This window comes from Pistacia vera, unplaced genomic scaffold (assembly GCF_008641045.1).
Source record: "Pistacia vera cultivar Batoury unplaced genomic scaffold, PisVer_v2 Contig924, whole genome shotgun sequence".
NCBI lineage: Eukaryota > Viridiplantae > Streptophyta > Magnoliopsida > Sapindales > Anacardiaceae > Pistacia > Pistacia vera.
The window spans coordinates 358,983-371,427 of record NW_022196806.1 but is presented as its reverse complement, the minus strand read 5'-3'; the positions used below and the strand labels follow the sequence as shown (position 1 = coordinate 371,427).

The 12,445-nt window shown below is 33.2% G+C and overlaps 1 non-coding gene across 1 annotated transcript; it reads left to right on the top strand.

Annotated features, from left to right (window-relative positions):
- The first annotated feature begins 11,154 nt into the window (after positions 1–11,154).
- TRNAA-AGC lies at positions 11,155–11,227 on the top strand. The gene has a single exon. It is a non-coding gene; the product is annotated as a tRNA-Ala (tRNA).
- Positions 11,228–12,445: the final 1,218 nt, after the last annotated feature.

The following is a 12,445-nucleotide window of genomic DNA, read 5'->3' as shown; positions in this document are numbered from 1 at the left end:
ATCACCAATGACTCATAGTCCTACTAGGACTCGAAGATTCTACAGCTACTATATAAACAGAGGTCAGCCCTCTCACGAAGGAGGTCAGTACACTTTCTAACCCCATAGTTCCCACTCTTGAGAGCTTTACATCACAGCTATAGTTATAGTCTCCGACTAAACTTTTGGTGACCTTCTTTTTCCCTAACCCTCACTAAATTAGCCTCATTCAACCTTGCTGACTTGAGCGTCGGAATGCCTACAGCGAACTCCACCTCGGTGTTTTCCGTTCACTTCACGCTTGTTTTCTTGCGTATGCAGGTACAAACAGATTATTGGTGGCCCCAACCTCACAGGATCACACCCCCCATTCCGTATTCGTAGATTTTACCGTCTACAAGTACGTAGAAAAAATAATGTTAATTTCTAAGTATAGATAAAATTCAGATAAAACTTTTCGTATGGAAAATTTTCTCAATTTTGTTTTTTACCATTTACTATTGTCACCAAATGAAAGTTCAAATTAAAAAACGTACAAATATACTCATTTAGACAATTTTTTTTTTTTTTTTGTTAATTAAGTTGTCCGAGTCAACTTACTCGCACCCTAGGTAAATTATAGGCAAAATTACTGTCTTTATACCTAACGGAGAATTGAATCTGGGATTGTGGGTTGAGGCCATGCACAATCCGCTTAGTTCGTCCATCTTGCTGGGCTACCTATTAGAGACGGGTGAGGGTCCGGTCGGGTTTGGGGCATGGGATCCCCGTCTTCGACTTTGGGGAAAATACCCATATCCGAGTTGGGGGTGTCAGGGAATCCCTTTCCCCTTCCTTGCAGAGATAAGATGATCCCCTGTACCTTACCCGTCCCTGTTTGGGGAGAAATTTCCCGCAGGAATTTAATCCTTGGTTGGTATTAATCCCCACAGGTAATTTACCCCGATTGGGGAGTAATGGCATGGGGAATTTTCCCTGCGAATGGGTACTAATCCTTGTCAGTCAATTTCTAATTTTCGCTTAAACATCTTAATTCTTAAAGAGTCACAGTGGGGAACTTGCAACTGTCATGAGTCCAAAAATTATTCAAATACCCAAAATAAATAAAATAAAAACTAGAAAAGGGCTATTAGTCTTCAGAACCTTTTGTTGTGAAAATCCCAAAATATCATTACAATTTACAAGCCATATTTATATACCCATAAGAATATATAAAAACGAATATAATAAACACTTATAACATTTGTGGAAACTTTCTTTCAAATTGGTGGAAAGTCTAGAGAGTAAGAGTGTCAAACTACAAGTTAAAGCTAATGTCATAACCCAACTACAACCTATAGATTGTAGAACATCATAAGTTCACAAAAGTACAAAATTTCAACTGCACATTTTGCATACACCCAAAATCCCAATAGAATAGCCATCGCAAAACGGTCATTTGCACACACCCAAAATCCCAACAAAATAACACAACTAGTTATATAATTACAAAGTCCCAAATCCCAGACAACGCACCAAGAAGCTTCACTTTCATCATAAATCTGTTTTTTAATTTCCTATTAAACAATAAAAAAATATAGTTCAATTGATATGTTATATAGAGTAGTATTATATTTTATTGAAATGACTAAAGAAAAAAGAAAGAAAATCCTTCCTAAGTACTCTATCGTACCTCATTGTCCGCATCACTGTCATCATAAATTGTGGAACAAGTATTTTCACTTGACATAAGAATAAATAAACATTAATGAGTAACAAATCATAATCAGTTTTTTTTTAATCTTTATTCCATTGAAGAAATCGAAATTTTATTTGATTACCTTTTATATCAACCCATAACCAATCTTGGGAACACATCAACACCTGTAATGTATCAGAATGTAGTATGTTACAATGCAGACTCACTACTTTGCTAGCAGTGCTAAATGCTGACTTAGAAGCAACAGTGGACAGAGGAATTCCAAGGATATCTCAAGCAATCCTTTGTAGAGTAGGATATTTAAACCCATTGGACTTCCACCAACACAATATATCGAAGACAGGAGTTCTAGGCCCAAGGTTCTCCTCTAAGTAACATTCCAACTCCGACTTTCCATGGCCATGGAAAGAAGTAGATGTTTTCTCCATTATCACAACTAAAGTATCCAACATCCTCCGACGACCATTAGAATTAGGAACATGTCTGAGAAAAAGTTATAGATGATGAGGGTTGAGGTTCACAACTTCTGTGTTTAGATTGATACTCAAAAACCAAATTACTAAATAATTCTTGAACCCTCATAATCTCATATGGACCATAATCTTCTCCATAGTCCATAGATAATGGGAAAGACTATATCTATCAACTTTAATTTATATCTAGGATCTAATACAATTGCAACCACCATAACACCATGAATCACATCCCAATATTTGGAAAGCTTTTCATCCATCCATGCTGGCATGTTCATTCACGGCATTTTCACATGTAAGCCATCTAGACAACTCCATTCCAATTTCACAAATCTTGGGAAAATAAATGTTGGCGGTGGAATATTTAGTTCCAGAGAATAAGAGTGTAGTGTCGTAAAATATTTTTAACTTTTCAATAATGTTCTCTGCCAACTCCCACTCTTCCTCACTTGGCAAACATATATATTGTGGCTCTTGATGCTTTAAACGAGAAAATATTCCTTTATAAATAAAAGCCGTTTCTAGCATCAAATACATTGAGTTCCAACACGTCTTGCAATTTAGAGCCAACTTCTTGGTACTTCCAATCCTTGCTTGACGTGCCACTTCATCAAATTTTTGCTCCCTTTTAGGCGATGTTGTCCAATAAGCAACACTCTCACGGATTTTTGCTATGGATTCTCCAATAATTGATAAGCCATCCTGAACAATCAAATTCAGAATATGCACACAACAATGCATATGAAACATATCACCATGTAGCATAAGGGAGGAACGTGGAAGCTCTCCTAGTATATCCTGGATAGCCGCATCATTAGTGGAGCAATTATTAACCGTTAATGTCAACAACTTAGTACCTATATTCTACTCATAAAAAAAAATCCATCAAAGCAGTTATAAACACATCCCTAGTATGGGGACAACGCACATGTACAAACCTCCAATATAAATAATACATAATTCAACCATTAATATAAATGTAAAAATCAGTGAAGAAATAAGAATAATAAAACTTACAAAAATACAATACCTTAGAAGTCAACTTTGTAACACCCAATTGTTATCAATAAAGTGTGTTGTGACAATCTTATATCCTTTGTTCTGATTACTGGCAGTCCATAAATCAGAAGTTGTAGCAATTCTACCCAAATTCTTGTTTAACAACTTCATTGTCTTCTCCTTTTCAACCTTATAAATCTCCATAATATCCTTCCTAATACTTCTCCTAGAGACAACATTGAACAATGGTTGAATAGTGCTGCAAAATGTTCTAAACCCCGAATGGTCAACCATGCTAAGCGGGTACTCATATAGAATTATCATTCTCTCAAGCTCCTTTCTCCCTTTGTCTTGATCGAATTGGTAATTTTCTAATGTCTTATTTGATCCCTCTTTCTAGAGCCCCGCAAGCATTTTCTGTGATGATCATGCAAATGTTTTGTCTCGTTTTTAGAACCACCTACAAGCTGTTTACGATAATAGTTACACTCTACCTTGTCTTTGCCATCTACTTTTACTTTCGTGAAATGTAACCATACAACTAACTTGGTCTTTCCACTTCTGATAGGGATTGAAGAAGGAGTATTTGAACGCATTGGTTCAGTTACTTCAGTAACTTCATCAACTAGGGATTGCAATTGGTCACTATCATCAGCTGGAGCTGGCATTTGGGAACTCGCAATCGATATTTTTTTTTATGACTTGGAATTAGGATTGACTTCCTCATGTGGACTCTTTCTTTCGCTAGGTAAAGAATATTGAATGGACATGGTGAAACCTAAAAGAATACAACATAAAACACCAACAAAAACATTAGGAATAAGCATGCTTAGGCACCAAGTTTTATACAAACTACGCTGGACATAGTAGAAAGGGTAAAGATTAAAATGAAATATGAAAAGCTAGGTTTGAAATGAATAATGCCTGATAGAAATGACAAACCTATCTACCCTCATCCAAACTTTATCACAACAAACCCCACAAAATTTGACCAATATAAAACCTAAAAAGTATTACCTCTAAGCCTTAGATTCTTCCCTCTAATATAAAACCTAAAAAGTATTACTTCTAAGCCTTAGATTCTTCCCTCTAATATCATATAGTTGCTAACATATTAAATCCATTAATCAACCAAATTAATATTATTATCTTGCAATTAATATTGTAAGGAATACTACAAACAATGTTTCTTTTGTAAATACAGATTACTTGAAAAACAAAATTTTCTCATTATTGGCAAATCACCTGGTGGTGGGGAATTTACTAGTTCTATTAAGGCAGTAATGACATACATAAAATTCCATTCCATGTTTAGCTTATCATCGTCGATGGCCTCGGAGAAGGCAGATGGGTTTCAGTGATGAAAAAGAGGAAAATCAAAAATGTTTTTCAGCGGCGGCAAGAAAAAGAAAAATGACAAAATGACGGCCGACGGAGAAGGAAGGAAAATGACAAAATGTGTTTCAACAGCGGCAAAGGAAAAGGAAAATGTGTTTCTGCGAGGTAGAGGAAAAGGAAACATATATATATATATAATATATAATATATATATATAGTGATGTGTTAATATTAATCAATTTACTTCTAAAAAAAAATAAATAAATAATTTAAAAATTTGACATTGACATTTGGAGTTTTGGACTTGTAATTTATATTGAAGATTAAGAGTTTTGATTTTATGTAACACTAACTTGGTCTTACATTTAAGATAAGAGTTTCAATTTCTATTAGGTTATATTAATAGTTATATTAATTTACTAATATAATATATGAATAGTGACATTATATTTTATTTATGTTTGAGATAAATCATATTTAATTTAATTGTCAAGGATTTTTCGGGTAGATCGGGAGTAGCGGGTAATAGGTGGATTTTTAAGTAGACGGATAATTTTCGGGGGCGACAATATGTGGGTCGGGGTGAGGACCTGCGGGGACACACCACACCCCAACCCCGACCCCACCCACTAATGCAGAATAAAATTCTACTCGTGTCCACCCCCATACCCGAAAAAGTGAGGGATCCCCGACCCATTTGGGATGAATCCTTGGGGGGCGGGTAAAACACCCATTTCTACTACCCATGAGGGGTAAAACTGAACAATTTTTTATAACAGAAATATTATCTATCTTATATTATATTAAATGGATAAAAGTTACTCTTTTGTGAGGCAATTTCTCTAAAAGAAAGGAAATATAATCATAAATATAGACTTAAATTAGTGGGCAAGCACTGATTAATTATTGTCTCATTTATAATATTGGCCAGTGGCAATTAATGTATGTGACACAAACATTTGTAACTGCTAGTTTTTGATGACATAAAAGCATTGTCTTGCTCCAAATTTTTGATAAAAAAAGACCCGGCTGCATTATAGCACTGCATGCACCCCTCTTAATTTAATTTTCCTTTCAATTGCTGCACTGTCTTTTGTTGTTAATTAATAATAATATTATGGCACAGAAATTGATGGAAAAGAAATTTAATAATTAAATTAAGGCAATCCCAGTTACAATTGCCCCATTACGGTAGAAATAGAATAATCTCTTCCATTTTGCCCCCACATTGTGTTTAATAATTAATTTTTTTTTTTTCATAAAAATAAAGGAAAAGAGAAATTCCCATTTAGAAAAGGCTTTGAAACAACATTGGTAATTTTTTCCTTCTCAATAAAAAACAATTAAAAGAGAGATATTTCCTTTGGAATGGCATTCTATTGAGTTAAATAGCATTTTATTTTATAGAAATGTCGTATACTGTAACGACAAACGCTTAGATTTCATTAAAATTATATCATTAACTACAGATATTCATTGAAAAGTATATAGATTAATTGGTTGACTATTGTAGTAAATCCATTATGGTTGTTGTCTCATGATTCGAAACTCATGTCCAAGGGACATTATTGTTGCGTTTAGCCTATTTTCAATGGTAGTTATAGAAGTTTTCAACATACATTCATCATTAGTGTTTAGGAACACGATAAATTTATAATTCGGTAATTTGTTGAATCTTATAAAAGATAAGAGTAATATTATATGTACAAACAAGTCTTACAAAGATTTGTATATAAACTTGTGGCACAAAATAAATGAAAGGGGAATATGATAAATTGATTATTCACTATTCCATTCATTTTATACCACATTAATTTGTACATAAATTTTTGTAAGATTTGTTTGTAATCTAGTATTTTGAAAAGATAAAATGTCTCAGAATTTTCCAGATATTTGACTTATATTAAAGTACCAACCCAAAACTTTCCAAAGTTAAAAAGATTTATGATGATTAATACTCAATTATCATTTAATTATTTTCAAAAGATATAATTGATAGTATTACGTTGAAATTAGAAAACATGAACAATAGAGCAACATTCTATTATTTCTTTTCAATATATAAACGAAAAAAAAATTGTAAACAATAACAGTAGAAAATGAGATCGATCGATCAACCATTGTTAAGTATTATTGTTTATGAACTGATGAAATTAATCAAATATTGTTGTAAATAATGGATTTGATCCAGATGTATGACCATTTTTTATTTACTGATGCAAATTTGAGTTAATTAGGACAAAAATAATTAATACTGAGAAAATTAATCACTTAATTATACAGATTAATTTTCTGAATTCTAATTAGAGAAAGAAGTAATTAATTAACATATTTATCTCTTTATTAATAAGCTGAATGAGAATGAGTACTGCAACTCTAAAGACAAACTCGTGAAAATGAAACCCTGGATTTTCAGTACTGAAGCTAGAACTTCAAAAACCTAATTTCAGCTTCAAGCTGACTTTCTAGCATCTTCTAGAATGAAGCTTCAACTCTAAGTCCAAATCATCACTCTCGTCGTCCTTCTCTGGTTCTCGAGTAAAAAGATCTAATGTGACTCTCTCAGTTGATGATGAGATGAAAACATCTTTGAAGATCCAGCCCTAGGGCTCCAAACCCTAAAAGATCTTTGGTCTGAGCTGCAACTGATTCTTCTTCTTCTTATGAGGCTTGTAAGAAGATGAAGATTCATTTTGAAGTGAGCTCGGCAGCGTTATGTGGCTGAGCTTTGGCGAGCCGTGGTGGTGATGGTGGACGTTCATCGTCATCCTCGTCTGAGGAAATGTGAGGGCTAAAACTGCAGCGAGTACGGGATTCATGGGTGGCGCACCTTTCTTCCTCCGGATAGGCTTTTTTTCCTGTGGGCGATCTGGTGGCCACCGCGAGCACGGCTAGATTTGAACACCCTTGAACAATTCTGGCACTTGTAGACATCAATATCAAGGACAGAGTTACTAGCAGTAGTAGTAAGTTGCTTTCAGCAGAGCTTGCTTCTGCTTGCATGGTGAAAAACTAGGCAAAAACTAAAGAAAATTAACGACACAAAATCAAAAAGAGTTGCAGAGAATCAAAGAAACTCAAAACGGAGGTGATGATGAAAACAAGAAGAGATGTTTCTGACAATGAGAAAGTGACCAAGTGAGAGGTATTTATTTAAAGGAAATTTCGGACTTGAAATTGGGTTAAATTCAATTCAATTTAATTAAATTCATATTAATTTAATTAAGTAATTAAGTTTTAGGGACAAATTCACTAATTTTTTCTAATATCTTAGTGTGTATTTGGATTATGTGTAGTGTTTTTGCCTTCATGATTGGGCAAATAGTTTCTAATATGGCAAGCTTTTTGTTCATTAGCCAACTAAAATATTTATGAGGGTGGTTGTTATTAATTAGATACCTTTTTTTTTTTTCTGCTCAAGATAATATGGTAATTAATTTATATGATAATGTCACACATCAAATATCAAGTTTGGATACAATGTTGCTTGCCAGTGTATTTACACTGATTTAATTATATTCGTATTTACATTTACAATTCTTACGTTATAATTTTAAGAGTTTTACTTTCACGCATCAGTTAACTAATATATCATAGAAAAAACCTTGAAATATATATCATGTTATAGATTGAGTGTGGCTGATCATCCTCTCAGACCAGCTATGAATACTGATACTGTCTTGGTAAACTATTATCTCATAACTATCTAATCAGACGCGAGCCCGTCCTCGGGCAGATTTCTCCTTTTGCTCCATAGCCTACAGGGTATTGACAGTGTTCTCAGTTGTTGTTCCCTCCCAAGGGCAGGTTCTTACACGTCTCACCCGTCCGCCACTAGAAAACACTAGTTCCCATCTGACTTGCATGTATTAAGCATGCACCAACATTCATTCTGAACAGGATCGAACTCTCCATGAGATTCAGTTTGTTCTATGGGTGCCATTCTTAGAGGATAGCAATTTAATTTTCTCTTCATTATTTCTTCGAATATATCTATCAGTACAGCCTATATACTATAGAAATATTGTTTGACTTCTTCATTAATATTCATGAAAATCTATAATTAGAATATTATTAGCAAGAGCCACGACTTCAATACTTTTATATATTGTATAGAAAAGAAAGATTACTTTGAAACCAAGACAACAAAAACAAGACAAGAACAATAACATAAATTAAAGAACAAAAAGCATAATTAATTAACACATATTATTTGTAATTAGGAGTTTAATAATTATTAAGCTTCAGAGTCAAGTCCAGGTCATCAATTTCAGCTCCGTTAATCTTCCAAACTCCCTTCCTCATTTGAAACGCCCAACCTCACATCTCCTTCACGTACTCATCATCATCACATCATTGGATACCCAATACTTCAGATAAAATTTCATACTTCTTCATCTCTCTTCAGTCTCCCACAGATACACAATCTCATCTTCGACAAATCATCACAAACCCGAACCACGGCAATGATGCCACCTCACCTGTCCCGAAACCGTCTGGTTTCGCTGCTGGCATGGCCAAGTAGTCAATTTTGGTTCTGTTCTTCAACTTGGTCCCGTGATCGTTGGGGTAAAGAACCGGGTTGTTCGATGGCTCGCAAGACGCGTTCCTCCATAGAGACTCGTGCTCTTCGAGGCGCTCTCCGCCTGTGGGCGTTTCTGGTGGCCGCCCAAGGCTTTGGGGTGGGGAAAGTCTTTTTGCAGCGGTTACATGAAGGCACGCGGGCGAATGTTGACGTGCTTCAGCCATGTGTCTTTGACTGCTCCGATGTTTGAGCTTCCGGCGGAATGGGTATCGCTGCTGCCATTTTTGTGGCTTGAAGAGTGAAGAGATTGAGATTTGAATGTGAGAGTCACTCAAATGGATGGAAGAGGTGCCTGGTTTATAGGGTTTTTATAGAATTTTCTTTTCATCATTTATTTATTTTTCTTTTTGCCATGTGCTTTTTAGAAATTTATAAGAGAATAAGTAGTTAAAATTGATTAATTTAATAGATTTTAACGTTTTCCTTTTTTAATATGATAAGAGTGTAATAATACTACTTTTGATAAAAAGATTGTATTATAAAAAATTATTATAAAGGTGTATTATTTACAAGAACATATTACAGAAGAAAAATGATATTTTAAGTCGATGATCGATTATAGGATTACAGATACAGATATATATTATTTTAATCGTATTACAATGTATATATAAGATGTAAGAGTGTAATAATACTACTTTATGATAATAAGATTTGTATTATAAAAATTGATTATTTTATTTACAAGAAAATAAAATATATTTTTAGATAGTTTGGACTAAAATAAAACTATTTAAAAAAAAAAAATTATGGGTTTATTTATATATAATATTACTTGAAGAAAAATGATATTTTTAAGTCGATGTTCGATTGTCGGGATCATAGATATATATTATTTTAGTCGTATTACAATGTATTTATAATTGTAAATTTAAATTAGTCATTTAAGTTAAAGATCTCAACCCTAATTGAATTATCAAAGTTGAGATAGAAAATTTGAAGCTATTTAGGGTTAATTAGTAAGATGTAAAAAATGCATGCAAGTGTGAAGTGGAAAACAGACACCTGGGTTTGATGATTAACCAGGGTTAGTAAGGCAACAAATGTAGCATTTCAATTCATAAGTCTAAACCAGCGTTAAGAGAGTGAGGGACTTGAAATGAAACCCTTTTGCCTTGCATCATTTATTTTGTATTCTTCTTCATCTTTTTCTAATTTTATAACTTTGGCTAAGTCATGTAGCTAATTAGAGCATGTTGTTTTTTTTTTGTAACTGGGATACCTGGGCCAGTTTACATGCATCTTAATTAATCTTCGGAGTCTATTGAATACCCTATAAACTCAAAAGACCAAGTAAACTATAATGTTATTGTGATATGTGGTCACAAGATTTGAATAAAAAAACTCAAGGAACGAAACAAATCTCTTTGACCGTCAGGCCAACTTTTTGAGGTTATTAGAGCATGTCGTTCCCATTCATATATAAGTAAAATTTACAATATATTGTCTCTCCAAGTCAAATTAGAATAAAGAAAAATCTTTGATTTTGCTTCAACATATTCCGAGTTTGAAACTAAGGTTTCCGCCGTATCTTCCAATCTTAAAAGAAGCGGAAAATAATAATAATGTTTAATCATGTAAGTAGTTATAAAAGACTCAAACCACATACCTTATGTCAGCAAACTATAAACCTATCCATCGGAATTAAACTGTAATAAGTAAGAACATAATTACCATGGTAATTAGTTCACTAACTAGATAAGAAAGAATCATTCAACATATATATGAATTGAATAATATTAATTGATTTGAGTAATCTAAAGTAAAGTGTGTCTCTGTCTTCATGCATGAATAGCCAAGTGGAGGGTGGAATCAAAAGGTTAGTCACCTTCCAAATTGTCTGCTTCAGTGAATGGGAGCCGACTCATTTTCAGAGATTTAAACCTAATTAAAGCATTTAATTTAATTCAATTGCTTTGGATTCTCTATTTAATTCTTTAAATAAATCTCATTAATATATCATACATATATATATTACACTCCATTTTTATAATAAAATCATGTGAGCCATCTAAGAAAAGGTCCTCTCCTTCCTTCATAAGTAATAAATAATTTCTTTGTTTTAATAGTGGGTTTCATGAGGGGATGTAGCTCAGATGGTAGAGCGCTCGCTTAGCATGCGAGAGGTACCGGGATCGATACCCCGCATCTCCATGTTTATTTTAATTTTATCCCACCGAGGTATGACCGTATGAGGACATAAATACTCTCTCTCCTTTTACATCTATAGTGTATTCCATCATGTGGTTTCAACCTACTTACGTAAAGGACACTCGTTTTAAATATTAGTATTTTTGTTTTAATAACTGAAATAATAAAAATATCCTTCTAATAAATATTCAAAAAATGTATTAAACAAATAAATACTAATTGAAATTCGAACTATATATATAACTGGATATCCATACACAGGGGTGGATCTAGAGTATATTGAGGGTGGGCCACTCAAATTTTAAAAAAAAAAAAAAATTTATATGTAATTTTTTTTCTTTTTATGACAATTTCAACTAAAAACATAGAATATAAATATTATATGCTATTACATTTTATTTTGGCCCATCCTAACAAAAATTTCTGGATCCGCTACTGTCCATACGGGTTGTTTGCCATGTGGCACGTTTTGAAACTCATATAATTGTTTCATTTTAACATATAGGATTTGTAGTTACTATGTGGTTGAATTTTATTGGTAATGTTATAGAGAGATATTAATTGCTGAATTGGTATTCCAAATTCAAAGATAAAAGCATAGCTATTTGAGTGACAAGTAGGACATTTTTTTCCTTTTTTTTTTTTTAACTATAAAATTGGTTTATTTTGGAGCTCTAGAATTGCTCTCTCTTGCCACGTTGAATGTGTGGTTTAATGAGATATTTTTAACTCTAAGATTCATGAATACCCATGTTTGTTGTTCGCCATGAATACCCATGCAGATTGTTCGCCATGTTGTACATTTTGGAAGATCTAGAATTGCCCAATTTTGACACATTGGACAGTCAAATTGCTCTATCTTGACACGCTGGGTTGGTATTTATTGTATCATTATAATTTATAATTAATAATAATGATAATAATACAGGTGCATTGCATTGGTATTCCAAAGATGTGAATTAATAACAAGTATATAGGTGTATTGGATTGCTATTACTTATTGCATTGTATTGACATTGGAAAACTCTCTTCGTATTGAATTCGTATTTAATTGCATTGGTATTCAGAAGATCTAAATAAGGGATTATAAAAGGGGCGCATGTTCAGTTATGGATCATCGCAATTTGTTAATTGGTGTCAACAATACGTTTGGTCTTTTGTTAATTGTTTATAGGTCATGTTAGTTTGTGTCAATAATATGTTTGTTCTTCATTTTTTTTT